Genomic DNA, 6000 nt, shown 5'->3' with positions numbered 1-6000 from the left:
GGGTCTGATTCACCCAGTAATTCCTCATTTCATCCCAGTCTTTGAAAACGAGATTTCATCATTTTGTAATCAGTGGGGGACTGGGGGGGTCTGGGGGGGGGGGGCAGAAAGAAGGCGGCATGGACATGCACATACATGTGCCCCATTCTCGGTGCACTGTTGGAGAAGGGTCAGCAGCTGAAGCCCCTCAGCTCATCAAGGGCACAGAGGGCACAGCCATCCCTCCCTGTGAGGAGACAGAAGCTGCAATCAAGCTGGCATGAACTCCAGGGGGGGCTGCCCCGGCCCTTCTGTGTATTTAACCCCCTGCTTCCTCTAAACTGCACTGTTTACATTTCCATATGTGGAAATCACCCTGGAGGCCAGAATTCAGACTTTGATCCCAGCTGTTGCCTTTTATTCTAAAGCTGCAGCCTGGCCACACTTGTCAGAAGTGTCTTCGCTGCTCCTGGTCCCTGAGCCCAGAGAGGTTCTTGTCTTCAGGCAGGTGAGTGACCATTTATCAACATTCATTTCATGTCCTACATGTTGTAAGCATCTCATGGCGCATATTTAAACCTGTTGTGAAAACAGCACAAAGCACTTTTGTCCCTCCCAGGCCACCCTCATTTCTTTTGCTAAACGAGTCTTAGAGGCAACTGCAGCCTGACAAGCTCATGACATGCTGTGGCTGCAAAGCACTTCACCTCGGGCACTGCAACAAAGTGTAAAACAACTGGGAGTTACAATCTGGAGGGATACAGGCAGACAGGAGACAGATGGACCTGCAACCATTAGAGCGACCTATAGTGCCTTTTCTAACAAGCACCGACAAAGCCAACAGCTCCGACATTTGTTCTGTGCATGGATATATTGGCATAGATCACACACATGTAGACCCATATGAAGATAGCAACATGCATATCGATATACAGCGCACCTACAGCAAAACACCTGTATGCGGTCATGTAAACACAGTTCAACACAAAGACAGAAGCACACACAGTCCAGGCACACACGTATCAGTGCGCACATGAACTACAAATATCAGGGCACATGGAACCCAGACACTACCAGACATGCAGTCACTGACTGATGCACACAAACACTTTAATTCTCAAAGAGAGAACCCTATAGACACACACGGATCCACAACACACAAGGGCAGTCACAAATCACACATGCAGGCTTCAGTCTCTAGACAAATTTACTGACGGAAAGAGAAATCAACAAAGACACGTATTCTGACTTCACCACCATGTAATGTTTAACTCCTCTGTGCCCATTCAGTCCTTGGCCTCTCCTTTAGTGATGGGTTTGTTGCATGTAAGCATACTGAGTTTTAAAGACCCTAGCCAAACGGCAGAAATGCACCATACCTATTTGAAAGAAGGTAGGTGGGTTCTGAGAAGCGAGGTGGTTGAGCATGTACGTGTGGGGTGTTTCTGTAAGCCCAGCAAAATATGTATGATGTGTATGTACATGATAGAAGGCAGGGGGTCGGAACAGGAGAAAGATGATGATACCTCAGCTGATTAACAGTGTTGTGATTGGAAATGCTCCAAGAAGGCTGGAGGACAAAGAATGAAAAAATGAAAGAATCATTTCAAATACTGCATCAAACCAAGTCACCAGACCAGATCCAATGTTCTTTAAAAAGATGCACAAAACCGATGAATTAACTATCGTTCATGCGATATCTGCTAAATGTGTTGGGTCTTGCATGTGTAACAGCCCCTGAACTTCTGAAACAATTCTGTCTGTCTGTAGATTATAAACATCAGCCTCGAAAGTCAAAGGGACATCTTTTTGCAAGAGAACAGTTATTAACATGTTTCAATTATCAAAACACATAGACTTCAGGTTTATACTAGGCAAGGGATGCGACTAGTGCTATTTTAAGGCAGTGGATACAGGGTCATTCCACCACACTGAATAATTTCAGAAACTGTTATCAGGTACCATTTGCTAGAAATAAATGAGAACCATTATTCAGGTGTTCTTGATGAGTAGGAATGGAGGCAATGGGGGAAACAGGTAAAACACAGCTTAACCCTGGCATTAAAGCACTACACATTAGCTGTAAGGATATGGTGTCCCATAGAAGGGAGCATCCAAGAGGATTTCTGCAATTTGCTGTGCTGCTATGCAAAAAGTCATATTCATTTTCATTTAAACATATGTGAGAAAAAGGAAACTTCATTGAATAGAACAATTGTGCATTGTGCATAGTTTCAAACCAGCCAAAGGATTTATATTTCTGACCGTCATGAAAACAAAAGGTTTAAATGGGTAAGGAAATAAGCATGCATAAGCCAAGAGATAGTTGGAGTCTCACTAATGGTAAATGGTGCATCTTCAGTTTTGTAAGGCTGAAACAGGGCTGTGGACAGAATCAGGTTTAATGAGTGCACTCTCTTAGAAAGTGTGTGCATTCCATTGTTTTCTTGGTCTAACTGTCTAATTTCATTCTGCTGCACCTTTTTCTGAATATTTATTTCATTCATTATAAATAGTGTATATTCCTGTGGTGAGGAAACGTTTATTTCTTTTAGAACATGGTCAGAAAGAAATCTAAAAAATCCATATCACATTTTCCTTAATGAAGTAAAAGGGTTCCTTTCCAGCTATCATTGGCACAGCTTACTTACACTGTATGTGGTAACTATTACAGGTGTGTGTGTATGATAACACTGATCTGGATGATTGAATTTAGTTGGAATGAAAACGTTGCATATAGCGGTCAGAATCAAAAGGCCATAAATCTATTCTTCAATAGTCAATTGAGTGGGATTATAGGCTCCATTTTGTATCATCTCATTTATGTGTGAGGAAAGACATATTCATTTGGATAGGCCAATTATTCAACACGGTCAAGTCGACTTTGGTAAAAAAACAATAAAAGGTTTCTCCAAGTTCCTCATTGCTCCGCATCCCAGACAGGTTGTCTGTTGGATAGTTTTGTTCAGAAAGATTGTTTCTTTCTGAATTATTCAGGCCCAAAATGAGGCCTCTTTTCATTAGATCTGCCTGCAAAAAAGGGGTTCCCCAAATACTTTTTTCATCAACATTTACTTTCAAGAATCATATCCTTGAAAGATTTTGACTAAACTCAGTTGAGTAAATCAGCTTGTTGGTAGTGATTATATTTTTTGGAAGCTGTTGTAGCCTCTGTGTGAAATGGTAGGCTGAAGGATGTGATCGGTCAGCACTCTGAAAATAGGGGGATTTCTTCAGGAAATTAGAAAGACTATCAGGGAGCAGGGCCTCACAATGTTCCTATTGTGTGCAATTGTGAATTACTCTAGGATAGATAGATAGATAGCCTATGTGTGAAATAATGGGCGTTGTGGTCATAACAATCAATTTCCTTATAATAAGGATCTTTATTATTCAAAGTAGCTTATTCCTGTAAATCAAAAATCATTCTTTTAAGAGTCTCAATGTCCCAATCATCTGATATAGAACCGGATATTATCACATCATTCATTGAAACTTTTATCACATAAGGCAATTGGAATATTTCAGAGGGTTCCCTAATCTGTTATGGAATCTTTTCCCATACTGGGGCACAGGATAAGCTGCAATTTTTCAAAGTAAAACCTTCTTTGGGTTCTGAGAGATTAAGAGTGAGGCTACCTACACTTCAAGAACCACAGGTGAGGCAATTGTCCTTACAGGGATAAAAAGTCCATTAAACAATGAATATCATTGTCAACCACAAAAGGAGAATAACATTTCCCAAAGTGATCCAGGCGCAGGACCGCAGTGAAATCAAAAACTTGTCCCAAAACCCTTAACAAATGCAAAGCAGTCTTTGGTGGTAAGAGACTGTATAAAGGGTTGAAAAATCTGTGAAATATCCAGAGTTATTTTAAATATTGTTGGCCTGTTGAGGCTCTTGAAAGGGTACTTTTCCAAATGATGTCGCATCAGATTGAATTTCATAGAAAACTATGGAATTAGGGTAGACAGTCACCACTGTCATGTTGTCAGCATCAGCTGTATATGTTGAACTCAATGTTCTATGTAGACTGTTGCACTCAATTATCCCCAGCCGGGAAATCAAGCCAGTCATGTTACTGCTTTATCCATGGAATACGGCATTCCGAGTCGGGAGAGGCTATGAGGCACTACTCTGAACCTTTCTTGGTCCCTTCCAGTGGTCTGCTGTAGAGAACTAGCCACATAGTGTTCTTTAATGTGATCAATAGACACTTGTCTGGTTATTCTTGATCCAGGCAAAGGAGGCAGTATAACAGTTCTGTTACCCTTTTCCCCCCAAGAACAGAGACAGGTGGTCTGTAGGGTGATTCAAAAGCTTGCTTGCCATGGAGTTTCTCATGAACTAAGTCCCAAACCTTGGGAAACTGACTGTCAGCAGCACTGATAACCTTCTCTTCCCAGGTGGAGACGTCAGAGTTGTTTGTATTAGACAGCATGTCTCTGATGTCTTGGATACTCTGTAAAACATTCAAACATTCCTCCATGTCAAATATATCTTTAACCGCCACCTTCTCAGGGACATACATAGGAACTTCAAAGAGAAACTCATATGAAGTGCTTCCTCCCAATACTCATCTGCAATTTATTTAATTCTCGCAGATTGTGGTACCAGCTACGACCTGAGCTTCTGTCCCCAGCAGGCATCGCCTGTTGTAAAATTCCACTGGCGCTTTCTGCAATGCTGTTCAGTTCAGCTTTGAATGGGCTGCTTAGTTGCAGATAAACTCTCAGAGCAGACATCGAAACCATGTAAGCCTTAGAGGCAAATGCAGGACCGTTATCTGAATAAAATGAATGAACTGCCCCCATTGACACTAGAAACTGCAAATCTTTTACTACTGCTGAAGAGCTTGCTTCTGTGGCCAAACCTATAGGAATTCAGAACATAAATCACTCGCTACCAACATTTACTTGAATGGGTTAGCTGGATTGAGGGGACCGATGTGGTCAAATAAATCACCCAGAAGGGGCTATTCGAAATCATGAGGAGAATTGGCAAAAGTATTTTTACAGTGGAGTGTTTAATCTTTCAACAAATGTCATACTGGCTAACATAGTCCATAGTATGTTTATATAAACTGGGCTACAGGTAGTGGTTGCTGTAGCATTACTAAAGTTGCTTTAATTACTGCATGTGCAGTAGCCCACCGCTTATGTGCTTCTTTGATGAAAGCTAAACTAGACAGACTATTAGGTATTATTATGTCTCCCACTGTTGGTATTGTGAGCACAGAAATGTTATCTGAATTGAGGGTGTAGGAGTATTTGAGAGTAAAGCCTTTAGGAGACTTCCCTGCTTGCTTGGTTGCATTTATGGCTGTTCAATATCTGTGTTGATCTTTGTTTAAGATCTGGTTAAGACTGCTACTCTGACGGTCTGAAATGCAGCTTTTGCGACTAGGTCAGCTGCACGGTTTCCTTTAGCGTGAAAGCCCTCACACTGATGGCCTCAATGGTGCCTTACATGGACAAATGGAAGCTCGTCTTCGTAAGATAGCTTCTTTCCCCAGAGCTGTTTATTCTTTATAGGTTTTCCCTTTGAATCTTTGATTCCATTCAACCACTAATGCTGGAAATCATCAGTGCAACCCTGCACACAAAAGGATGAACTGGACACAATAAGTGTGGGAACAGATGAGTCAGCCTTTTGAATGCAAGTAACAGGGCATGTAATTCTGAATGTTGTGCAGTGCTATCACCTATGATTTTAGTGTGAGTGTGCTGTGGGATGAACTCATCATCATGCACTACATCTTGTAGAGCCGCACAGGCTGTGGAGTTTTGTACTTCATACCTAATGCAGGTTGGGCAGAACCATCATTATAGCATATGCTCTGGTAAGACTCAATGGGTAAAGTAGCAAGAGTCAGAACAACATCTTGTGCATGTAGAAGGAAAGCTTGTGTGCAAAGAGTTGGATCATATTGAAACTTTACATCCACTGTACCCATCTCTTGTATATGGCATGAGCATTAGGAATGCTTGCCTTGGTGGCTGCTTCTAGGGCTGGTACGG

At 41.7% G+C, this 6000-nt stretch overlaps 1 protein-coding gene across 3 annotated transcripts in view; it reads left to right on the top strand.

Annotated features, from left to right (window-relative positions):
- Positions 1–406: 406 nt before the first annotated feature.
- The window catches only part of LOC147710091 (E3 ubiquitin-protein ligase TRIM39-like), a 370919-nt gene continuing 365325 nt past the window's right edge, over positions 407–6000 (top strand). For all 3 annotated transcript variants that reach the window (XM_086920792.1, XM_086920791.1, XM_086920793.1), the window contains exon 1: positions 407–487. The gene's annotated coding sequence lies outside the window, so the exon portion shown is untranslated. The remainder of the gene's footprint in view (positions 488–6000) is intronic.

The sequence above is a fragment of the Lissotriton vulgaris genome, chromosome 5, assembly GCF_964263255.1.
Source record: "Lissotriton vulgaris chromosome 5, aLisVul1.2, whole genome shotgun sequence".
Lineage (NCBI taxonomy): Eukaryota > Metazoa > Chordata > Amphibia > Caudata > Salamandridae > Lissotriton > Lissotriton vulgaris.
Note: the sequence above shows the minus strand (reverse complement) of the source record. Positions and strands in the feature narration are given on the sequence as shown.